This window comes from Canis lupus, chromosome 11 (genome assembly GCF_048164855.1).
Source record: "Canis lupus baileyi chromosome 11, mCanLup2.hap1, whole genome shotgun sequence".
NCBI classification, from domain to species: Eukaryota; Metazoa; Chordata; class Mammalia; order Carnivora; family Canidae; genus Canis; species Canis lupus.
The window spans coordinates 54,137,353-54,164,276 of record NC_132848.1 but is presented as its reverse complement, the minus strand read 5'-3'; the positions used below and the strand labels follow the sequence as shown (position 1 = coordinate 54,164,276).

The 26,924-nt window shown below is 35.2% G+C and overlaps 1 long non-coding RNA gene across 1 annotated transcript in view; it reads left to right on the top strand.

Moving 5' to 3' along the window:
• Positions 1 to 20,969, top strand: part of LOC140642299 (uncharacterized) — a 33,160-nt gene extending 12,191 nt beyond the window's left edge. Inside the window, exons 2-3 of the long non-coding RNA XR_012038780.1 lie at positions 7,942 to 8,012; positions 18,455 to 20,969. This is a non-coding gene — a long non-coding RNA (uncharacterized lncRNA). The remainder of the gene's footprint in view (positions 1 to 7,941; positions 8,013 to 18,454) is intronic.
• Positions 20,970 to 26,924: the final 5,955 nt, after the last annotated feature.

Here is a 26,924-nt window from a genome sequence, read left to right as displayed (position 1 = left end):
ACCTCAACTTTTAATGTACTTTACTGCCTTCTCCTCTCATCACTTTCTTTAGGCTAAGTAAAAAAAAAAAAAAAAAAAAAAAAGAATTGGTGATAATTAGAAAAAGAAAACCCTGGGACAGTTCCATTATTACGTTCCCTGCTGATCTGTTCTTAAATAATATCGCTGTCTGACTTGCCCCTGAAGAGACTAAGACATCTATGGGCTTAATTTATCCTAGAACAGCTGGGGTGGGCCTAAGAAAAGAAGTAGGCCTTCACCATGTGGTTGATGTGCTAGCTTTTCCTGAAGTTCCTATGATGAGAAAGCCAAGGATGGTGAAATTTGGGTTGAGCAGAGAAGCTGGCCTAAACTGTTGTGCTGAGTTTAGGTAGAACAAAGGTCTTTTTCTTTACATGCTCCATAAAGCTGGCAGTGGCATCTCTTAAAGTTCTTGTGACTTCCTTTCTGTGGGGGAAGATGAGCCAGAAATTTCCCTGCTGTTAGGAGAGAGGACTATTGCTCCTCTAACCTTCTGATTTATCAGTGAATCTCTTGCCCTTCTATGTTTCTACAGTCCTTCCATTTACACAGACACACACAGCACACCTGTTAAAATCTTCTTCCATTCAAGCTGGAGGCCATACAAAAGTATAGATTACTGTAAAAACCTACATCCCAGAATTCAAAAGACTTTATTACAATTTCAGATTTACCACTAACTGTAAATCTTGGCAGAAGTACCAACCTTTTCATTTATGAGTTAGAGTTAAAAAAAAAAAAATACTTGCCCTACTTTCTGGGATTATTTTAAGGGTAAATTGAAGAATATGTATATTTGAGTATTTAGAAATGTAAAAAAGCACATAATCAAGATGTAAATTATTACAGACACACTAAAATAACTTAAAAGTAATGAGTTACATAATATTTTCAAGTCTTTAATCTTCCTATTTTGCATCATGGAAAAGGTCACTGCTTGAAGTACTGAATAAGCACACACCACAATGGAGGAGATAAATGATGGCTATTTGCAGAACTATAATAGGGAATGTGAAGTTTCTCTAGGATTTATAAAGCCTGTTGTCTGTTACTCTACCTTTTAGTTTCATCCATTTAACCAAAAAGCATTATACTATTCCATGTGCACTTTTTTGAAGGCCAAATGATAGCAAAGTAACATCTCCTACCTGTCTTTGAAGGGTTCACATGTTGACAAGATGACACCTGTACAGAAAACCACAGCTCTCAGGGAAGCATGCAGTGTTTCCCAAACCATGTGCAACAGCATGGTATGCTACGAAATAGATGTTGTAGCAAAGGCAAAATTTTACCCCTACCCTCTTAAGAGTTTTGGCTGGGACTGAGTATTAAATTGACAAAGAAGTTAACAGGGGAAATGCACGCTTATTTAGTCTAAGTTGTACATGCATAGGAATCCTTAAAAGAAATGAAGACCCAATGAAACAGCAGAATCCAAATACTACTAGAGGTTGAACAGAGGGGCAATAGTGGAAAAATAACCAAAAATAAATGGCCAGGATAAAGAAAAAGACTTATTTTAACAAGGTTATTTGTATAGAATTTTCTCAGCTTCAACTTCCTGTTCTTGATTGTAAGTGTTACTTTCTTCCCCTTTTAGAAAGGACATTTATATGAAGGTTTTAGCTCTTCCTGTTTTCAGGGAGGAAAAGGGGATGATCAGAGAGCCCCCCTTTTTTTAAGATTTAATTTATTAGAGGAAGAGCATGGGGAGTGGGGAGAGAAGCAGACTCCCCACTGAGCATGGAGGTGGGGCTCAATCTCAGAACCCCCAGGATCTTGACCTGGGCTGAAGGCAGCCACTTAACTGACTGAGCCATCCAGGCATCCCAGAGAATGCTTCTTGTACCTGATGTTTTGTTAATTGCCTTTAGTTCAAAATAATCCTTGTGCCAAAGTTGCATATTTAGGGTTGACATATTCTGCTATTCTTCAGTGCTGTCAATATTGTCTGTTAAAATCAATATTTTGTTAGCTGTTTTAAAAATGAATATAGGCAAAGAGTTTCTATTCCAAGTTTGTGGCTGGAGCCACATTAATTCTCATATCTTCATTTTCTGAGAAAGAAACCTGATATTTAGAAAAAAGTGATTTGTTAAAGGTGTAATGATTGGTAAGCAGAGCATTCTGTGTCAGGATCCATGCTCTAGGAACCCACCCTTAGCACAGTCACTTACTACCCCTGGGTCCTTAAGCGAGTTACCTCCACTCTCTGATCCTCATCTTCTTAACTGTGAGGTGGGAACAATTTCATCATCTCACAAGGTATTAAATAGATTCTCCGTGGCTTTTCTTCATCATGGAGGCTACAGGATGAAAGTTATTGGGAAGCTTGCAAAGGCTTTGTACATACATTAAAATAACAATGAAACGATTTGGAGGGAAGTTTTAGAATACTATATATTCCCCAAATACACTTCTGCCCCTTTGTCTTTCATGTGGAATCTAAAAATAATGAAAGAACTTTGATTTCAAAATAACTGATCTCAGAGACCAGCCTTTTAAAGAATATAGGCTATTCTTCTAGGTAGTTTGCATATAATTATTAGCACCCACGTGACCATATCCTACTAGTAATTGTTTCCCTCTTGGGCATAAAGCTTAGTCTCAAGTGAAAAGACTTTATCAAAGCTGTCAGCAGTATTTCAAGAAAGATAGAATGGCAGAGTCTTTGCTGGAATGGCGATAACTGGCCACAAATCCAGATTCTGAGAGAGCACATTCTGTCTGCCTACAACTACCTCTGAATGCCACTGAGAGTGTGGCACACAGCCAGAGCAAGACCACTGACAGCCTTTGATCTTTCTTAGCATTATGTTTATATTCCAAATGGTGCTTTTCTTCAGTTAGGGAGGCTGGGCTTCATTTCTTACCCCAGCACACGTGTAAAAATCATGCTAAGGAAAGTAATTTGTCACTCCTTAAAATCTAGAAAGGAGGTCATTTAAGGCCAGATATCGTTATAACCAAAGTAGCCTGTAGGCCCTTTCTTCTTAACCAGAAGAGTAACCCAGGAAACGTCCCCTATATAAGACAGATGCAGATTGCAGTGTTGTGCCTAATAGTCTTTGACCTTGGCCTTCCCTACCCTTAATTTTTCATACCTTTTAAAATTCTGATTGCAGATGATAGAATAGGAAGCAGAGAACAACATGAACCAGGCAAGATTTAAAAGCAGCTACTTTCATTGGGATATTCCTTTCTGATTCTCAACTTCACCTGCTCCACAAGCATGCCATATGGACCCAATACAGAAGTTCAGGTTCGTGAAATACAGTTGTATGATGAAACCGGTCTTATTGCTCATCCCTGCCATCTCTCAAAACTTTAATGTTCTTAACCCTTTTTATCCTTTTATCAAATCCCTGTCATTTTAAGAGACTCAAAATTACAATTTAAAAAATTTATTGAGGTGTAATGGACCTAACATGTTAATTTCAGATGTACAACGCAATGATTAGATATTTGAATACATCGCATAACGATCACTGTAAGTTCAATTAACATCTGTGAAATTGCACTATTAAAAAGTCTTTTAAGAATAGCTCATAAAATAAAAAGGATTACTCTGCAGCAAATAAGAAACATAAATTTTTGCCTAAATAAAATGTTCTATGTCAGAAAATGGCATTTTTGCATGTCCCCTCACCCCCCCAGGAAATAAAGAAGTTCTGCCTTTATCCTTAACATAAAATATTCCTCATGATTAACTATTCAATATTATGTCTATTCCAGTCTGCTCTAAAGCTGCATGGTAAGCAGCTTCTACATAAAGTGGGTCAGTCATATTCCTCTCCAATTAGGGTTTTTATATCCATTTCTTTTAATTTCATATAATAGAGTAGCAGAGGAAATGGTTTCTTGACCACGGAAAAGCATAGAGGACATTTTGCCACTCGTACTCAACATTTTCTCTGGGTGTTAGAGAAAGTTAATCATCTGGCTTAAAAGGATCCTAGTCAGGGAGGTTATTTGTGAAACTTGTTGAACATCTTGATTACATATTATTTGTTTTTAGTTTTAGGGCAGTATTTTGTCAGAGTACTGAAGTGCAGTTTTATATAACTTTGGGTATTAAACCAGTTAAAAATTTGAAACCTATTCTGCTAGTCCACAGATGGCATTGGTGTTTTGGATGCATAATGATACCAGAGACAATCTCACTGGTGGGAATGATGTAAATATGAAAATGAAATGGAATGTATAGGTGTCTTTGCTGTCTGACTTATCGGTCAAAAATCAACATTTATCACTTGCCTGCTGTGTCTTCTATATTATGGGAATTCTGTATCATGCAGCCACATGATTTTTGTGTTGGGTATTGAACATTGTCTCCATGTATGTACAATGAAACCTTACTGGCTTAGATATTCGTACATAAACTTTGAATTGAGCTCTAAACTAAATGACCTAGATTATAAAGATAATATTGGCACTACATATATGGCAGAAAGAGGGATGTCCTGCCTTTATGGAAAAACTAAAATTTACTTCTAGCTAATTAACTAGCAAACACAAAGTTTCTAGTCGAGGACCTTTTGTACAATCTTCCTACAATGCACCAGCAACAACCAACCATTCTTAAAGTGAAACTTGAAGTCAGCAGATAATATTCTCTTAATCCGAGTTAAGAAACTGTGTGTTAATAGTTCTTAAACTGGGCATAGAATAGGGTCTAGAATCATTTATATAAATCAAAAAGCTAATATGCACAAGGGTTAATTGGCAGACTCATCAGTTACTGCTGTGTAAAGTTCATCTAACCTCAATTAGGTTGACTTCATAAGTAGCCTTTAATATGGTCGCTTTAAACTCAGATAATGCCCCCCACACACACAAAATAATTTTACATTGCAACCGGGTATACACATGTGCACACTGTTGAAAGAAATAATCAGAAAACATTTAACACAAATGTGATATGTTTTCTATCAGGTTAACAGATTTCATTTTTTAAAGCAATACTAGTTTTAACAAAATATATTTTATGAACAATGGACAGGTATTAAATTGATAAAATTTTATTGCTTTGAGGTAAAAATGTAACTATGTTTGAGTACATAGGAAGTGCCATATTTTTATTACTACCTGTGTATATGCTTTACAATGATTTTATTAAGTACATCATATTTCTTAGGAATATGTGTAATGTTTTTACAAGTGTTTGTAAATACTAACTTTTTTCTAGAAGTCACTTGAGACCTGTAGAATTTGTTCTTGTTTTGAATTCACTGAGTACTTTTTTGAATGTTTCTCATTAACTCTTACAGATTATTTTCATAGTATACTACTTTCACTTTCTTTGTAGTCATTTTCTTAGAATTTAGCACATTGCTTGGTCTTAAAAGGTAGATCGAATAAAGGAATGCATGGATGGTTGGATGAATTGTGAGTTCTGCTTTTCCATGTTTTGCTGGGTTAAATATACCTCTGAAAAATAGGACTGGCTGAATGGAGAGGAGCCTTGGAGGTGGGAGGAAAAGTATGACCAAGACCTGGAGACAGGAAGGAGCTTTTGTCATCTATACTCAGCAATGAGGTGGGTCCCAAAAGATAACAGAGTAAGAGAGTTAGTGGAGGAGTAGAACAAAAATAATTTGGGAGGAAGTACAATAAGGGAATGGTAAGGATGATAAACAGAGCAAGGGAAGAGAGAGAAAATTAAACCTAGATGTGTTGACTACTGCCAAATTGCTTGATTCTGATATAGCGATATTTAATGCTGCTTAGAAGTATTTGATAGCCATGTGATGAAGCTTTTTCCATCTTTTATAATGAGTTAAGACATCATCAGGGCTAGCACAGTAATATCTGCTGATATGGAAAGAATTAGGAGATATGGGCTTCATGTATTTAGGATTTGTATTTAAGAAGACCTCTTAAATATTTTAACAAAAAATAGGTCAACCCTAAATAAACTCAGCACTTTATTTTTTCCTAGCACTTAATCAAAATTTACAGTTTTCTCATTTCATTATTTGTGTCCCCCCTCCCCTCCTCCAATGGTAAGCTCCATGAAGTCAAAACCTGTTTTTTGTTGTTGTTGTTGTTGTTGTTTTGTATCCATTCTAAATCCTCAGGAATAAATAGAATGCTTTACACATGGTTGTGTAGTGGTGAGGGCATAGATGAATGAATGGAAAGGACACACAGCAGAGCTAGAGGGCTCAGCATATAGAAGTTTGCCTATAAGCTTTTTGTTTTGAGTTGGGAAGCAGATATTGCAACACTGGGCAAACACAGCAGAAATTTTCATAAGTGATTAAAGCAAGCCAAAATACCAATTGTCTATTATAGCATTCACTGAGTGGCTTAAGGGGCTGCCAGCAAATCCATTAGAAACTCTGTTTATAGAGCATTAGAACTCTGAAATAAAGAAAAGGAAAAAAAATTGGTTCAGGATGAATTGTTTCTTATAAAATAGCCAGAAAATTAATTTTTCCAATTAACAATTGTACAGTAACCTTAAAGGATTTTAAAACTCAACATGTACTATACATGCCCATGCTTTTTTATTCCATATTTCTACTTCCACTAGAGTTTTGCATTATATTATATAAAAATCCTTACTCCATGAGCATTACTTGATGAAGTAAACTTGTCATTTAATATGTTAATTAATAAAAAATTGCAAGTGAGAAGTAAAAATTCTTTGGGGTTAAGTGTATTACATTTGAATCCCAGTCATGTGATTTCATAGCAATATTTATCTTCTGAATTTTAATCTCCTCTTTGAATAAATGGAAGTAATAAAGCGGTTTGGTAGCATCCTTATAAAAATGACCAAATAACATATAAAATCATGGGCATAAGCTATGAAACCAGTCAATGGACACAGGTATAAAAATCTTTAATTTTAATTTAGTTTGTTTTCAATGACTAAATGTTTTCAATGACTAAAGCAAGAAAATATGGGGAAGAGAGATAGGGAATTAGCTTTTTCTGAGCACTTGGAGTAGTAGGCATTTTGTTGGGATTATTATTAATCATTCACATATTGTTTTTGCCTCCTTCTGTTTTTCTTTTTCTCTGGAAAATCTCAGACTATTTTCTCATTCTGTTTCTTCCATCTCAACATCCATTTATTAATATTTCTCTTAAACATTTTAAAATGTCTTCCTCTTTTTTGCTCTATTCTGTTTGTCTTTTTTCAAATCTAGCTCTGGTTTACAAACTAGCTCTTCATCTGTTGCGTTAATCTGTTACTGATTTCCTCCAATGCATTTTAAACTTCAGTTGCTCTCTCATGTGTTTTTACAGGTTACCTTTAATTTTCAAATTTGCCTCATTTCAACCCCTCTTTCAGGGCAAATCACTTAAAAACCACTTATTTTATAACCTTTTAAAAGTAGTTGCTCTCTAACTCAAATTTGTTAGTGTATTAATTTTCCTTTTTTTAGGTTTTTTGGTCAGCTGCTTCTGTTTATTCTTTGTAATGCTCTGTTGCAATTTGTTTTCCTCCAGGCTCCTCCCTGAATACATCTTAGTTGGCTTGTAGTGTGGGAATGGCCCCCTGTGTGCATTTGTATTTGTTTTTGCCATGTGTTTGAAAGATGTTATACTAATTTCTTGCCTTTGCATCTCTGACACCAAGAGTTACAAATTAGAGGTTTTAAATTATCGCAAGATACAACCACTTTCTTCTCTTGGAAAAATTTTTTGTCTAGACTCCAGAAAGCCACAAATACCTTGTATCCTTCTCCCGAGGGATGGATTTTTGTATACTGAGAGTGCAGCCTTAAAAGAATAAACAAGACCCAAAACTCCCCTCTCATCCTTACATTAACACTGTAAATGCTGGCCATAACCTTGTTCCATTATAATAAACAATTCCTCCCCGCTGACGCCCATATATTTAAATGAGCTATAGAGGCCTTCTACTGATTGAACTAACATTTTTTTATTACCTGTTCTCTGTAGGGCATTGTAGATTCTCCTGTTACTTTCTTCTCTTCTAAAGCATCCTGACCATCCCCTCACTCTGAGCCCAGGTAAAATGATAGCATGAGGGTTTTTAGATGCCTAAAATTTCTAATATTTTTGATATTAATTAAAACTTAGTAATGCTTTTATCTCAAATCTTGTAACAAATTGTGCTAATGTCAAGAACTGTATCATAAATGAATTGAAATGACTGAGTTTGTAATCATTCTTAAAGACTTTTATTACCTAATATGTGGTGGTAATTTTGGAGTAAAAAGCTACCCCTCGAAGGAATTAGTTGAACAGTATTTGAGTCTCCAAATTGGCTTTTTATTCACTTTTAAGTTTGGCTCATTTTTTTCAGCTCTCACTTTAGTATTTAAATTAGGGATTATAGAATCTTAACCCCAAATTATTAATTAAAATTAAAGGGATAGTGTTTGATACTGTCATGCAAAATGACTATTTTTAACCTCAAATGGAAGTACATTTTCTCAGAATGGCAATTTTGATACACATGCTTCTAAAAAGGTAAAACAATTGCCCAGAGAATACAAGCATTTGGGGATAAATGGTATCTTAACAAACTAGAAATCTTAGATTTTTAGCAATGTTAATGTTAATTTCTGAAGAAGGAAAAATTGGGATCCTTCGTAGGATTGGCTCATAGTCATAAATTGCAAAGATAGATACTTAGTTCCTGTAAAGCAAAGGCTTCTGTCATGATTAAAGCCACCAAGAAACTCATACACATGACTGTATTTCCCTCAATCTTACCCAGTGGGGAATTTAGCATAGCATATATATATATATATATATTTATGCTAATGACCATAATCAAAATAGTAACTCTACCTTAATAATTAACCACAAAGAAAGTGCATTTCATAAACTTAAAAGGCAGAAATTAACAGGAGTTGGAACTTAACTATTAAGGATGGAGTCTAGCAAAAAAGGGAAGTCTGGTCTACAGATGGTGAATGAGGAAAATAAAAGCCAAGAATTCTTTTTATATTCAGGCCCAAATTCATATAAAAAACTTCCAAAGCTTTGCTATCAAAATGAATGTCTTTCCATTTAAATAATGAAAGTAATATGTGATTGCAATGCCGTTATAAATAATTACTAATATTAACATGCTGTCAGAGCTGATATGAATATAATTGGTATAGTTGCTTTGGAGAGTATTTATTTGGCAGTACTTAGTGAAACTATGTATAGTCCCTGGAATCCTGCAATTCCACTCTTGGGTATTAGTGCTTCAGGAAAAACCTCACAGAGGTGTATAAGGAAACCTACATTTATCACCAAAGTTGAAGCCAACCTGGAAGTCATTCCAGGGAAGGGGGGAAGTAAAATGAGATAGATACCTAAGATGGATTTTTTCTTACTGATGTAGGAAAAATATTTACTAGATCTATTTATACCAAAATGGAAAGGTCCCCAAAAGATACTGTTACGTGCAAGAGAGTAAGAAACAGGATGAGATAGATATACCGTAAGTAAATACAAAAAGTAAACTAAACATAAATCAATGCTGTATTTTTTGTACACATGCAAATGAGTACATGGAATTTAGAGATAAACTGAAAGATAAACTGTTGTGATAGAAACAGGGTTGAGAGTTGGAAAAAAGAAAATAATGTAAACAAATGAATAAAAAGGCTAGTGAGGGGCTCTAGATAATATAAAAATTAACCAGGGGCCTGAAGTGTAATAGCTGGTAATGAATTGAGACAAATAAGATGATTTATGCAGCATATTAATAAATACCAGGTTAAGATCTAGAAAGCAGGAGAAGACCTTATATATGCAGTTAATCAAAAATGTGGGATTCTGTTCTTGATCCCAGGAACATCAATAAATGTGAAGTAAGTTAATTCTAATATGTGTACTTAATTTTTCTATGTTTTAAATTTTATGCAAAGCACATAAACTATTTCTACAATCATGGAAGTAGTGAGGGGGAAACCTATCGGACCCACTCTTTTTAAGGGATAGCAAGAGACCAAACCCATTGAAAAGACCAATATATTTTCCTCCAAAACCAAAAGGAATAACAGGGGAAAAGAAAATTTCCTAAACTTTGAGAAGGATTACTTTTTACCATGGAAATAACCTAATGAAAATCTGTGTACTTAGTGGTTCGTCCTCAGTGAAAGCTTATAGCTATGCTGCTCTGTGGGTAAGCATCCTATTTCTGGAGAACATCAAGATCAAAATGACTGGAAGTGCTTTAAGTGGGAGTGGACCTCCAAAATGAACTTAAAGGTGTAGTTGTTCAAAGTCTTTTAATAATCCATTTCCTGGTTCTTAATTCTTTAGTTCTTGATGACTTTTAAATATATATATATATTATAATATATATTATATATATGTGTGTATATAATAAAATTTTAAATATATATATATATATAATGTGTGTATATAATAAAATTTTTCCCCTGGTATCAGATGTTTTTAATTGATTAGGATCCTTAATTTAAATCTCCAGCCTTTGAAACAGCAGCCAGAAAAGCACTAGAGTAGGCTTTAAGATAAAGTTTCAAAGTCAAAAAATATCAATCATTGTCCTCATCAAAGAAGAAGTAGTAAAAATAAAGAAAAAAGGCAAAGGTAGAACATGAGTTAAAAACGTCTAAGATGCTTTAGAGATGTCAAGTGATTTTCACTTTAATTTTGAGGCCAAATTAAAGGAGTTTCCTTAGAAATTGTCACTATCTTAGAAAACCAAGGAAAAATAGATTCCTTCACCATGTTTCCTCTATTACTACTTTGGCCAAACTGGAATTAGAAACTGAGGTATTATGTTTTTCTTCAATTTGGAATTTGGAAAGCATTCAATGTTCTCTATGGTCATTTCATTTAGAACACTTATTGTTAGGATGTATATTAATTTTAAAATTTAATGAGCTGAGGTCATATTGGTCACAGGAAAATAGTTATGTCAAAGAGATATTAAAGGAGAAAACTCTTTGAAATCATCCCTCCCTATGCAGGTTTACTCCTGGCAAGACAACCGCTCTGTCCTAGACAACTCTACCCAGTCTTGGTCAAAGTGCCTAAAACCACCGACCCAGTGAGTTAGTATATAACTAAATTGGTTGTCTTCCTCCCTCTAAGAAAAAGCCAGCCTAAGGCCGTCATGCCCTTCAGTCCTTTTTACCATGCTGAGCTTAACAACATAAGATGCAAGTTCATCCTGCATTAGCTGGACTTAGAACTCCATATTGCTTTGTCCAGTCCCTGCTCTGACATGACCACGCATCCAAGTTTGACACTGAAAATTGTTGATAGCCAGGCTCTGTCATCGATATCATCCATCTTTTGTGTTCAGGTTCAATTGATGTTCGTAAAATTTAGCTCTCCTTTGAAGGCACTGCTTGTCTTGGAGTTTTCTCAAAGAGTGGTTCTATTTTCTCTCACCCCATGTGCCAGTGGTCCTAGCGGCTGAGTGGATATCCTCTTTGCTCTTCACTGCTCCTATCCGGTCACTTTTCCTCCCCCTTCTCTCATGTGTCAGTTCCCCTGAGACGCATACAGTCAACCCCTATACTGTCCTTCCTTGCTGCAGGCATCTATCCTTTGGGGAAGTGCTCCTGTGCCCTTCATTCAAGATTTCAGTACCTGCTTAACCGTCCTCCAGCACCACCCTTTTTAAATCAATCATTCCAGTATCCACATAATGATCCCTCCCACCCCCCTCCTGGGTTTTGTTGCCTCCAATTATCTTGTTTTCTACCCCGTATCAGCTGCCCATTTCTATGATCAGACCAAAGATCGTCATTAATAATAACTACCTTTTTATAATCTCAATTTCCAAACATGATACAGTCAGACCACCACTTCTGCAACTCGTCCCTTCATTCTGTTGGTCCAATGGGACCACCGATGCATTGGCACTAACACAATAACTCCTCCAGTGACTGATTTCCTCATGTTTTTTCTTGACCATGTCTTTCAGTAGACCACTCAGTCCTCACTCTCAGCTTTGCTTCCCTTTTCTCCCTTCAGTCCTGCCAACTCAAAAAGGCCTCAATGCTGATGACTGAACTTCTCACATATTTACTACCTATAATATGGCTGGAGAAAAACAAATACCCATTTTGGTGAATTCATTTTAAATCCATGATGACAACCTTAAGTGGGTCCTCAGGGTTCTTTGAAAATCTGTTTCCCAGGTCCATTCACCCTCTTTGAGACCACTATTTCTTACCGTCTTTCCCTCCAGACTCTTCAGTCTGTCTCCATTCTGAGCTGATGTCCTTGCTGCCTATTTCATTAGTGAAAGACCATTAATGAGGGGATGCCCACACAGGTCTAGCATGAAATCTCTCTACCTCCATCTGAGCCCAGAAGGCTTACCTTGCTCCAGTTAGAATGGCTTCCTTTCCCTGCTCCTATAGTGAAGGTCCAGCTCTCCATTTTGTGAAGTGAATGACCTTTTCTCTGACCCATTCAAGAACATTCCTCTTACAATTATTCCTCTTCTCCCTGAAGAAAGGATTTTTTTTCCTGCCATATGTGATCATTCTCCTCAGTATACAAATATGTCTCAATGTCCCTAATTGAAAAAAACATTATTTTGGTTCCATGTCTTTATACAGCTGCCATCCCATTTTTTTTTCCTCCACTTTGGAGAAAATGTCCTTGAAAGATTTGTACCCATCTCTATTTTATTTCTATTGAAGTTAAGTCTAATCAAGTGTTTCCAAGCACTTACTAAATATTTTCCCGATATTATCACCAATGAACTTGACATTGCCAATTCTATTGAGTTACTCTTTCATTATTTATTTTTAATTTATTCTTTAATTTCAGTAGAGTTAACATACAGTGTTACTAGTTTCAGGTGTACAAAATAGTGATTCCACAACTCTATATTTTTCAGTGCTCACATCAGTGTACTCTTAGGGTTTTCTGTATGTAGAGTGTCATGTCATCTGCAAATGGTGAAGTCTTAATTTCTCCTTACTGATGTGGATTCCTTTTATGTACTTATTTTTTTGTTTGACTGCTGTGGCTAGAACTTCGAGTAGTATGTCAAATAAAAGTAGTGAGAGTGGACATCCTTGTCTTTATCCTGACCTTAGAGGAAAAGTTCTCAGGTTTTCCCCCATTAAAGATAACGTTAGCTGTGGGTTTTTCTTAGATGGCTTTATTGTGTTGAGGTATGTTCCCTATCAACCTAACTCATTGAAAGTTCTTATCATGAATTGTTGTTGTACTCTGTCACACAATTTTCTGTGTGTATTGAAATAGTCCTATATCCTTTCTCCTACTCATACCAATCCTCTTATTCTTTCTCTCACTAATGTAATACATCACACTGATTTGTGAATATTGAGCCACCTTGTATCCCACTTGATTGTGGTAAGTGAGATTTTTAAATGTATTGTTGGATTTGGCTTACTGTTACTTTCTTGAGGATTTTAAAGATCCATAGATAAGTTCTTCAGAGATGTTGGCTTGTAGTTCTTTTGTAGTGTCATTATCTGGTTTTGCTGTCAGAGTAATGCTGGTTTCATGGAATGAATTTAGAAACTTTCCTTTCTCCTGTATTTTTTTTTTTTTTTGGAATAGTTTGAGAATAGGTATTAAACTCTTCTTTAAATGCTTCATGGAATTTTCCTACGAAGCTCTCTGGTATTCAGCTTTTTTTTGGTTGGGAGTTGATTACTGATAAAATTTCATTGCTGGTCGTTGGTCTGTTCAAATTTTCTATTTTTTCCTGATTCATTTTTGGTGTAACTTTGGTATATGTTTCTAGGAATTTATCCAATTGTAGGTTGTCCAATCTGTTGACATAAAATTTTCCATAATCTCTTAGAATCTTTCCTATTTCTGTGGCATCAGTTGTTTTTCCTCTGATTTCTGACTTTGAGTCCCTGCTCCCCTACTTTTCCTTTGATGTGTTTGGCTAAAGGTTTATCAATTTTGTTGATCTATTTAAAGAACCAGCTCCTGGTTCCCTTGATCTGTTTGATTTTTATTTTAACTGTTTTAGTTTTTTTAAGATTTATTTTTTGAGAGAGTTGGGGGAGGGGGCAGAGGAAGAAAGAATCCTGAAGCAGACTCTTTGCTGAGCATGGAGCCTGACATGGGGCTCAATCCCAGAACCCTGAGATCATGAGTTGAGCCAAAATCAAGAGGCAGATACTTAACCAACTGAACCACCCATGTGCCCCTGTTTTAGTTTTTATTTCATTTATTTCTGCTCTTAATGTTCATTATTTCTTCTGCTGGTTTGGGGTTGTTTGTTCTTTTTCTATCTCCTTTAGGTGTAATTTTAAGTTGAGATTTTTCTTCTTGAGATAGGTTTGTATTGCTATAAACTTCCATCTTAGAATAGCGTTTGCTGCATCCCAAAGATTTTGGACCATTGTGTTTTCATTTTCATTTGTTTCCTGTGTTTTTCAATTTCTTCTGTCATTTCTTAGTTGACCCACTCATTGTTGGGTAGCACGTAATTTTAACCTAAATATATTTATACTTCTTCCAGATTTTCTCCTGTAGTTGATTTCTAGTTTCACAACATGTGGTTGGAAAAGATGCGTGGTAGGACTTTGACCTTTTTTAATTTGTTGAGACTTGTCTTGTGGCCTAATAAATGATTTATTCTAGAGAATTTTTCATGTGTACTTGAAAAGAATGTCTATTCTGTTTTAGGATGAAATGCTCTTGTGCTTCCTACTTTTCTTACTCCATCTTGTATTTCCTTTCGACTCAGAGTCCTGTAGGGCTGGTTTAATAATCATGATTTCCTTTAAGTTGTGTTAGGGAAACTCTTTAATTTTTAATTTTCTTTCTGTTCTGAATGATACCTTTGCTGAATAGATTATTCTTGGCTGCAGGGTTTTACCTTTCAACACTTTGAATATATTATGCCATTGTCTTCTGTACTGGAAAGTTTCTGCCGAAACAGCTGCTGATAGCCTTTTGGTGTTTCCCTTGTATGTAACTGTTTTCTCTTGCTGCTTTAAAAAATTTTTTGTCTTTATTATTACTTTTTGTAATTTTAATTTGTGTCTTGGGGTGATTTTTTTTTTTTTTTGAGGGCTCTCTGTGCATCCTGGATAGATTTGTTTCCTTTCTAGATTTGGGATGTTTTCAGCTATTACTTCTCCAAATATATTTTGTGCCTCCTTTTCTCACTTTTCTTTTGAGATCTCTTTAATGTGAATGTTACTATGCTTGATGGTGTTGCTGAGTTTAAGAAGTCTATTCTCATTATGCAATACTTGTTTCTCTCTCACCTGTTCAGTTTGATTGCTTTGCTTTCTCTGTCTTCCAGCTCACTGATCTGCTATTCAGTTTCCTCTAGTCAATTTATCTAGTATATTTTTAATTTCTTCATCTCTGGTTCTTTTTCGTTCTTTTTGTTGAGATTCTTACTGAGACCTGCCACTCTTAAGTCCAGTGAGTATCCTTATGACACTTCTTTAATTTTTTTATTCTTTATCTCCATTTTGTTTAGCTCTTTTGTTGTGATTTTTGTCCTGTTGTTTAATTTGAGACATAGTCTTCTGTCTTCTCATTTTGTCTCTTTGTGTCTGTTCTTACCTGTTAGGAAAGTCACCTAGGTCTCCTGCTCTTGAAAGTAATTGCCTTATGAAGAATTCCTATAGTGCCCTTGTTCAGAGGCTGGCACTTTAAGGATATCTCCTATGTATACTGAGTACACTCAACTTTTATGAGTCAACTGCATTTGCTTTCAGTCCAGGCATCTGCAATGTTTTCTTTGTCTGTTGTGGGCAGGGTATGGTCCCTGTGTTAGTGGGCCAGTCTGGGGCTGCCTTCAACCTGAGTTAAGTCAGACCAGGCATTTGCCAGAGATGCAGTAATGCCAAACTGCTGGGCACTTTGCTTGTTTTGTCTTGGGGGAAGCTTAGTTGGTGGGTGGGGTTACAGTCCTATCTGATGGATAGGACTCACTGCTGGGTTGCCCTGGGACTGGTACATGGGGTTCTCTTCCCTTCTCCCTGGGGCAGGAATCACTTAAGAGTGCTTTGGCCTCTGTTGGGGTGTCTTGTACATTGTCAGGCTTGTTGGGACCATTTTATTTTTTTTTTAACTTTTTGTATATTTTTTATTGGAATTTGATTTGCCAACATACAGCATAATACCCAGTGCTCAACCCATCAAGTGCCTCCCTCACTGCCCATCACCCAGTCACCTCATCTCCCCACCCACCTCCCCCTCCACTACCTCTTGTTTGTTTCCCAGAGTTAGGAGTCTCTCATTTTCTGACACCCTCTCTGATATTTCCCACTCATTTTCTCTCCTTTTCCCTTTAATCCCTTTCACTATTTATTATTATTATTATTATTTTATTGGAGTTCAATTTGCCAACATTTAGCATAACACCCAGTGCTCATCCCGCCAAGTGCCCCCCTCAGTGCCCACCACCCAGTCACCCCAACCCCCCACCCACCTCCCCTTCCACTATCCCTTGTTCATTTCCCAGAGTTAGGTGTCTCTCATGTTTTGTCACCCTCACTGATTCCCTTTCACTATTTGAAAGACTCCCTGCTGAGTAGATAGTCTGACCTGGGGCTCAATTCCAGGACTCCAAGATCATGACCTGAGCCAAAGGCAGCTGATTAATCAACTAAGTAATGGGGAGGGGTCGGGGGAATGGTCTACTCTTTCTAAGCTGTACTTAGTGGGGCTTTTTTGTGTGTTTTCTCTTTAAGAGTGAGGACTCAGTTTCCTCTCCCTCCTGCCTCTCCCAGATCGAGGCCATGGATTCTTAAAGTTCTAAGTGTTAAGCCCCACTGATTTTAAGAACTCACAAATTTAGGCCCCTCTTGGTTTCAAAGGGAGATGTTTAGGAAATTTGTCTTGCCACTGCCAGGTCCCTGGTGACTGATGTGGGGTCTACTTCTGTTCTCTCTCCATGCCTGCAGTATCCCTCCCTCCCATAGACAATCCTGTGTGTTGCTTTGGTTCCTGACTGTGTCTCCTCCCTCCATCCCCTCTTTATTGTGATCTCTTCTCTACATTTAGCTGTGGAAAGTCTATCCTGTCAGTCTTGGGGTTGTTTTCTTTATTATGTACTCTGATGTGGGATTAACTAGGTGTAATGATTGGATGAAGGGAGCCTGGGATCCTCCCACTCTGCCATCTTCCCTGGAAATCCCTATTGATTTATTCTTAATTCTTACTTGATCTCATTATAGCAAAGGGCATGGTTGATCACTCCTTCCAGAATACTTCATTTAGCCTTCAGGACAATAATATTTTTTTCTCCACTTGTGCCCTTATCATGATAACTTCACAGTATCACAGATACCCATGGACCAATTTTCAAATTTTTACCCTTTCTCTTTTCATTGTGTTGATCAAGTCCAGTTTTTAAAACCATCTTTAGCCCTGATCTTGCCCATGAAATTCAGACTTCTTCAGTCTCTATACTTGGATTTATAAGTGAAGTCTGAAATTCATCCCCCAAAAGACTGAAATCTTGTTTATGATTCTGCTTTTCTCAGAATTGTCTCCATTTGAATAAAAAGTTCCGTTTACTCAGTAGGTCAAGATCAAAGTGTAAGAATCATCTATAACTCCTTTCCTTTTCTTAAAATTTCTTTCTCTCTCACAGTTCCAATGCAGTTCAGTGGCAAAATGAGCCTGTTTCTTCTTTGAAATATAACTAGGATCTAATTACTCTTCATACCGCCATTGATATTGAGATACTATCTCAGCTGAACTCTTGTGATAACATTCTAGCTGGTTGATCTCTTTTAACTTTTATCCCCCACAAACTAATCTCGCCAAATAAGCCAGAACAGTTCTTTAAAAAGGCAATTCTAGTCAAGTAACTCCTCAGCTCCAAATTGTCCAAAACCTTCCAAGCTCTCTCAGAATAAAATACAAATCCTGAACTTGGGGGCCATGTAAAGGATTCATTTATCCAGACTCCAATTTATTCTCTTATTCCCACCATTCATCCCTGAGCTCATTGTACCAGCCATACTAACTTCCTTTCCATACCTCACACAATAAGCCATATTCCTGTCTCCTACCTTTGCATTTTGGGGAAAACGCTTCTCTGACTCTGAGCTCTCCCTCATCTATGTAACTTGCTACCTCATTTTATTTTGGTCCCAATTACGAAATTGCCCCTTCAGTGAGGACATTTCTGACTCTTTATCTAAAAGAATACCACTGACTCTTCCATCTATCCATTTATTCTGCATTTACTTTCCACTCCTCTGACTTTTATTTTTATCATGTCTGTTCTAATTAAAATCATTATATGGGCATGGCCTATTTTATTCACTGTTATTCCTTATTATCTAGAAAAGGACCCAGCATTATAAAAAGAGCTCAGTAAATAGTGTATGGATGAGTGAATAAATCCATGAATATCCTTTGGCAGTACACAAAGAAAAACAATAAGTTTTTTTTTTCCAATTTACCATTTTTCAATTTAGCGTACTGTGGTGGCAATACATAACAGATTATATTTAAGTCATAATCTTTTTTTTTTTTTTTTTTTTTTTTTTAGTATTAAATGAAGGTAAACATGGTCTTGGACTTCTGGATATGGAAAAGGAGACATTGAGAGGCTGAAAAGAGGAGGAAAAGGAACCCTGTAATCAATAGAAAATATCAGAAAAGACCATTTGAAGGGGGCACCACTAATACACATTTGAAACAAGCCGTGGATATGTTGTATGAAACCTTTTAGGGTATCTAAAGAAGTTGAAGTAATTTTTCAGGGGAGTAAATGTAAAGCATATCTGTTGTTTGGGATTTTTAACTTGTAAAATTCATGGCTGAAGTTACAGTGAATATGGAAGGGATGATTTCCTTATGAAATCTGAACTCTTCACAATTCTAGGTGTACTATTCTTCCAACCAAGACTTCCACCTCCATCAAACCCTTTCCTTGTGACTACTTTCCCAAAGTCTTGACACAAAGAATGATATTGGTAAAAACTTCTCCATTCCCATTCATGACTCAGTTTCAAGCCCCTCCACTTACATACTGCTGTCTTCAATCCATGAATATTATGTTCTTTTTCACCTTCTCCCCATTTCTTTTTATGCTTCCTTACCTGTGTCATCTCTGAATTATAGCTTCCTTTTATATACCATCTCCCTTCTTGTCCCTCTTTTTCAGTTCTTTGCTTTTGGAAAAGGAAAAATACTAGGCAAAGGCAATTCCTCATCCACTCACTACCTACGTTTGAATTTTAATTTAATGAAAAATAAACATCAACTCCAACTAATTTTACTTCATGTTCATGACCACCAACTTCAAGTGAGCCTTTGGAAATGCCTTTGCTGGTCATCTTGATTGCTTCCCCCCTGTATTTTATTTCTAGCCTTTATTTCCTTTAGGTTTCATTAGCTATTCCTTTTCTATATTTATATAATGTCTTTGATCATTGATTTTTAGCACTTATTCATTTTTAATGTATTCTTTTAAAGCTATAAGCTCTACTCATAAAGGAGTTTAACTGTAACTCATAGGTTTCCTATGTCCTATTATGTTTTGACCAGTTAGTCAAAATGTTCTAATTTTCATTGTGATTTCTTTTTTGACCTAACAATTTTTAAAAGAATATCATATTTCAAACGTTGAAGGTTGTGTTATTAGTTTTGAGGTCAATTCTGTGATGTTCAGAGAATATACTGAGATTTAAATCCTTTAAAATTTGCTGAAACTTTCTTTAAGGCCAGCCATGTAAAAAAAAAAAAAAATTCCATTTGAAATGACTGTAAACTATGTACCTATTTGATGTCAGGTTACATGTGTCAGTTACATTAAATTTATTAATTGGATTGTTCAAATATTCTGTAATAGTTCTATCAGTTACTAAAAGATGTTTGTTAAAATCTGTCTACGGTTTGTGTATTTTTTTCTGTTCTAATTTACTTAATATATTGTGAAGCTATGAGACTGGAGGCCTACAAACTTAGAATCATTATACCTTCAGTCGACTGAAACTTGTATCATTATGAAGTAGTCTTTTTTCTCTGGTAGTTTTGCCTTAAGTTCTATTGATATATTAATATGACAATATAGCTACACCAGCTTTATTTCTATTATTGACAGATGGTTTTCAACCTTTTTGCTTTCAGTCATTTTGTATCCTTAGAGTTAAGACCTGTCTCTTGGAGCAGATATTGTCTATGTTCCCTCCATTCCCTTGGACCACTTACATATCCATTCCTGTGCATACCAGCTTATCAACATCCAACACTTAAATCAATTTTGAGGACTGCCCTCAGGCTGCAGCACCCACTTTGCCCATAGGCAAAAGTGTCCAGAAATACCTGGGAATTAACATTCCCCAGAGGCACCCCTTAACTTATGACTGACAGGTATGGAAGGATGAGTACCTCAGTTTGCTTGAACTTTGGCAGGGTTGTGCACTTTGCAGTACTTTCTAGGATTTCCTCACTGTTTTAAGCACCAATCATGCCCTCTGGCAGCTGACTTGACAGCGTCCTCTTGATATACTGCCTTGCCTTCCCTATATCACATCTTCTCCTATCCTTGTTAATAGGCTACTTACACTTGATTCCTTGGCACAATGTCTGCTTCTAAAGTAATCCAAACAAAGAGGGTTTTTGAAACAAGTTTTCAAATCTAGTTTGAGGTTTGTATATTCGACTAGTACTATTTTACACTTAATAAAATTACTGACTTAAGGATTTAAATCAATCAATGACTATTTGATTTGTATTTATGCTACCAGTTCTAGGCACTTTAATTTTTAAGGATTTTCAAGTGTTGTGCCTCTTGTTGGCTAATAAGCCATACATTGTTCTGCCATTCTTAGTAGTTTTTAGTTATTACAATATGCATTTTGACTTACTAATGTCTGCTATAAAGGAGTACTGTTATTTCCTATAGCCATTCTTTTATTAAGGACTTCAGATGATTTGATGCTCATAGGAAATCATTGATATAGATAAGCCTATATTACATTGGTTAGTTAACATTCTAAGCTGGATATATTTAATCAAGAGACCATACTTTTAAGGCAAACACAATATGTGGTATAAAAGATGCTCAAAAGTATTGATTTATTCCTTCCAATTAAAAATATAAAATTGTAAATGAAATCTTGTGCCATTGTTCTTACCTGACGTTTGCAAATAAAGAGTTTACCAACCTCTCTCCTCTCTAATTTTAAAGATCAAAAAGAAAAAAAAAATAGTAGCACTTTGGAAAATCACAGCCTACTGTTAGCATTAGAAGTGGGGTTTACGGAGTCTTGCCTGATTGATTAGGACACCGTGTACTGAAAGGAGGATGTACTTTCAGGTGGACTCTAAATGATAAACCTTGAGATTACACTTCATTAATAGTCTTTGTCATAAGATCAATAAATGCCAAGATTTCCACATTCCAAAGTCCAGAAATGGCACAGTGATATGGCCCACAATGTTAGGTAACACATTTGTGGGGTAGGGAAAGGTAGTAAGGAGGAGATAGTGTTATAGTTTGAAGACCCACAAAACTTAAGTGCTAGGGATTTGATGTTTCTGCTTTGCTTTTAACGCAAAGGGATTAGAGAAAATACATGCAAACACAGTTGCCTTTATCACTGGCTTCATTTTTAGTAGCAATAATGGTAAAGAGAAGATTAACATTATATGTGCATTTACATATATATGCAGAAGTATGGAACTAAAGAATACAGATGAGGTTGAAAAAGAAATTAGCTTACTCAGTGCCTTTATGGAAATGAATATTGAAATCCAATTATGTAGAATCCTTTCTATAATACTACCCTGTATCAAACAAAGAGAGTTCTGAATCAAATGGTTTTATTTTGGACCCTTCATACCCAATAACCCCACTGCCCTTTGTCTGTGGATTTAAGGACTGACTTAGTCATTCCCTGCCCTTAGTTCTTTGATGCCAGCTATGAGTGAGGAAAGATGGATATTAGTCCCCTGCTGTATATGATACTGAATGTGTAAGTGCTTTATGAGAAAACCCTGTCAGAAGATCACAATGTATTTCGGTGTCTGGGGTTTTGTCTCCTTAAGCAACTTTAGAGTAATGAGATCAGTCAGAGAAAGCTAAATAGTTCCTGATAGTGGGCTGGAACAGAGATAGGATGTAAATAGAACGGTGGCTCATAATATTACAGTAAAACTGGGGTAACTGCAGCCTTGGTAATAGAGATGGAGAGAAAGGGAACTCTTGGCAAAAATGCGAAGTCAGCAATGCCTGTTACCACCACCCTTATAAGCCTTCTCTTCATAACTCAAAAGTGACCAATACCATTCAAACAGTCAGCTTTTACTTAGTTTTCCCTTTATAAGAGTAACTAATATACCCACTAGTTATCATGCTGTGTCAGAGATAGGTATATCAGACTTTTAGAAATTGATATACTAGTAAAACATAGAGCTAACTCTCTTTGCTCATTTTCTGCACTTGGCAAAAGTGTTTATAGATATTTAGATTTGCATGTGACTTTTTTACAAAAGAAAGGTCATTGATTAGGCTGATGCAAGTTAAGTCCTATGAGATAATGAATTGTAAATACATTTTCTCATTGGCACGAACTCAGACCTTTCTTTGTCACTAAGATATAAATTCCTGAGGATGGCATACAATGTTATTTACATTGCACATACTCCTAGCAAATCCAGTCAAAGATTTGGGTTAGAAGAAGAAAGTTCTTATCAATTACGTTTCAGGAGCCAGTGAGAAGGGTGAATTTGGGCAATGAGAAGGAAGAAGGACTTGAAGTCCTAACATTTGGCTACTGTACCTACAGTTCTATAAGATTCGTTTTAATGAATTGGAGAAAAAAACAAACGAGTGATCCAGGAGAATCTGATTTTTTTTTCTTTTTACCTAGATCATAAGAGATACTAAAGTTTTTATACTCAAGCTAAGAATAAATTTTACCATATTTATAGAAGAATTTCAAGCAAATGAACCTTTGGAAGTATGACATCTTGTCCTTCATTGTTAAAATCCTCAATGAGGGGAAAAAAAACTAAAAGCAGGATATTATATTCCTTTTCCCATTTTTGTGTATTTTAACCTGTTTTCTCTGCATCATTATTCTAATGGGTGCACAAAGCTTCAAAATGTAAACAAAGGGTGGTGTTCATGAGTCCTATAATTTAGCACTGTATTTTGCTTTAAAATCCAGAATGCTGAAAATGCATGTGAAATTTCTGTGTAAAATAGTTGCACCTTCTTCCAAATGCTAATTTACTATAATTTTGGCAGCCAGTTTTTGAAAGTAGACTCTTACCTGTTTTGAAATGAACCTATGCTAATTGTTTGTTTTAGTTAAAATGTGCTGGTCTGATGCAGATTTGTAACATAGTTTTGATCCTCACCATCACATTATTGCTTATTTTCTTCCTTTCACCTATTATTAGAATCACAAGATTTCCCATACATAATTCACTTAAGACTGAAAACAAGATCGATCAATAGATTGATGGGCCAATAGATATACTCTATTGGTAGATAATACATTTTCCTTCTTTTTTTTTGGAAGTTAAGAATGTTCCATGAGGACAGGAGTAGGATTTTAATGAAAAAATGTACATTGTGAAATACTAGTAATGTAAAATTCTTATGTGAGGTACTTGGGAAGATACCCTTTCACAATTAGCTGAAAGAAAAAGACTATGCAGCAAGTGCACCCAACAATTTGTGCAAGATGTATACTTCCTATGGGGATTAGATAACTGGATTTAAAAAAAAAAAAAGAAAACAGTGAAATGGACTTTTGGGGGTACAGATCTATGAATTTTAACACACATGTAGAATTATGTCATTACACCCCAATCAAGAGATAAATCAGTTCAATCAGCCAAGAAACACCCTCATGTTATTCCATTTGGAGCCACACCCCTCCCTTAACATCTGACAGTGAGCTGTTCTATATCACTACAATTTCATCTTTTGAGAATGTCCTATAAATTATGAAGTACACAACCATTTGAGACTATGTACTTTCACTCAGTGTATTGCCTTTGAGATTTAGCCAAATCTTTGCATGTATCCATAGTGCGTTATTTTTAAGTTGTTGACTAATATTCTACAGTGTGGATGTACCATGGTCCGTTTATTCATTCACCCATTGAAGGACATTTGGGTGGTTTCTAGCTTGGGGAATTAAGAAATAGTTGCTTACAAATATTTACATACAGGTATTAGTGTAAACATATACTGCCATTCTAGGTTAAATATCTAGGATAGACATTAATCACTTACCATAATCATATAGTAAGTGTACATTTAGCTTTGTAAGAGACTGTCAAATTGTTCTCCAGAGTAGATGGACCATTTTGCATTTGTACTAACAATGTATTGGAGTTCTACATTTGCTCTGCATCCTTGCTAGCCCTTGGTATTGTCAAGAGTTTAGTTTTTCATGTTCCGTTAAGTGGGTAGTGTTGTTCTTATTTTTCCAATAATTATGTTGAACATAATTTGTGTGCTTATTTGCAATAAGTATACCCTCACTGATAAAATACATGTTCACATATTTTGCATATTTAAATGAGTTTTATTTACATATAGATAAAAGTCCTGTGTCCAAAATGTAAAATTTAAATATTACCTTCTAGTCTGTAGCTGGACTTGTATTCTGTATATAGAAACTATTATAGATGAATAGTTTTACATTTTGATGAGGCCTAATTTATTATCCTTCTCTCTGCCATCATGGATTTGTGTTTTTGGTATAATTTCTAAGAATTCTCTGACTAAGGCCATAAAGATTTTTTTTTCTGAAAGTTTAATGTTTTACATGTAGATCTAACACATTCGGAGTTAATCTTTACAAGGTATGAAATTTAAGTCAAATTTTATTTGTATTTTTGGCACACGGATGTCCATTTTTTCCAACATCATTTGTTAAAAAGATCACCATTTCTCTGTTGAATTGCTTTTGTACCTTACATAAAATATCGATTCACCATTAGACACATTTCTAAATATCACATGGGTTAAACAAGAAATCTCAGAAATTTAAAAGTATTTTTAACTAATGAAAAATACAACGTACCCAAACATATGGGATGCAGTGAAAGCGGTGCTTAATGTGAAATTTATTGAAAGCATATATTACAAAAGAGAATAGATCTGTAATCATTGATCAAGGTTTCCACCACAGAAAACTAGAAAAGGAAGAGCAAATAAGCTCCAAAGAAGAAGAAGAAAAATAATACAGATGAGAGTAGAAATTCATGAATTTGAAAATAAGAAATCAATGGAGAGAAACAAAACCAAAACTCATTATTAGAAAAGATAAAATTTATCTTTAGATGGGATAAATAAGAAAAAGCAAGAGAATAGAAATCAATAATATGAGAAATAAGAGATATAACCATAGATCCAATAGACATGAAATAGATAATACTGGAATACTATAAACAACTGTATGCTCACAAGTTTGATAATCTAGATGAAACTGATCATTTCTTGAAAGATGTCATTTCCCAAAACTCAAGAAAAAATAGACTATCAGCATAATCCTATATTGATGAAAGAAGTTTAATAAAAAGTTTTCCAAAATAAAAAGTACCAGACCCACAGGCTTTATAGTTGAATTTTACTAAACATTTAAGGGAAGTACTATTTCAATTTGCTAAAATCTCTTTCAGAAGATAGAAGCAGATGGAATATTTCCTAACTCATTCTATGAGGCCAATATGTACCCTAATTCCAAAATCTAACTCACATATTATAATATTTCACATAGACTATAAATTTATTAAAGTGGCCACTAAAGGGTAAGAGGCTTAGGAAATAAGAGCATTTTCCTTTCTGTGCACATCGAAATACATTTTTTGATACACTGGTATGAGAGAACTGTCTATCAATAAACTACTGATAGGCAGTTCCACAGAACTTCTATTTCATGTTTCTTCTCAGCCTTCTATAGCTTTAAGCCTAGCAAACTCAGGTGGGTGCTTTAAAAGTTAATAAGTGTGTTTTTTTTTTTTAAGTGTGAACTTGGGTCCCAAGATAACATTTTAACCTCCTTATGAACATATGAAAACAGAAAATACTTTCTCTACAGGGTAGCTAAAATAGGCCAAATTGATAATGTCTGTTTATTAACCATTTATGCATTACTAATAAAATTACAAGGAAGAAATCACAAAGACATTTTAAGTAAAGAAAACTAGACTAATAGCTCTAATGAAGATAGATGAAAAAATCTGTACCAAAGTAACATATAAAATGAATTGTACACCATGACCAAGTGAGGTTTATTCCAGAGAAGACTGGTTAAACATTTAAAAATAATAATAATGTACTTTATCACAACAGGCTGGAGAATTCAGTGGTCATGACCATATATAAATATATATTAAAAAATCCACCAATTCATGATAAAAATCTCCATAAACTAGGACTACAGAAGAGCTTCCCCAACTTGACAAAGCATATCTACAAAAAAATCCTACAGATTACATGATACTTAGTAGGAACTATAAACATTCTCACTGTGATCAAGAATTAAAGGACATCCCTTCTCCCTTTTTAACATCATTTTGGAAATTCTAGGTACTGCAAAAAGACAAAAAAGGAAATAGAAAGTATTCATATAGGAAAGGAAAAATTAAACTATCCTTGTTCGCAGGCTACATAATCATCTATATAGAAAATCTGTAAAAGTGACAAAAATCCCCTGGAATTAATAAAAGTGATGTTGCATAATACAAAGTGAATACACAAAAGTAAACTGTTTTCCTACATGTCAGAAATGAACAAATGGAATTTGAAATTAAACAGTACAATTCATATTATTCCCAAAATGAAATACTTAAGGTATGAATCTAATCAAATGTATACAAAATCTAAATGAGTAAAACTACAATTTAATTTTTAGAGTTATTGTAAATGATATTGTTTTTGTAGTTTTAGTTTACTAAGTATTCATTGCCAGTATATAGTACACAATTTTTATTTGCACAGTGCAACTATTCTAAGCTTATTCTGGATTAGTTTTATAAAATTCTTG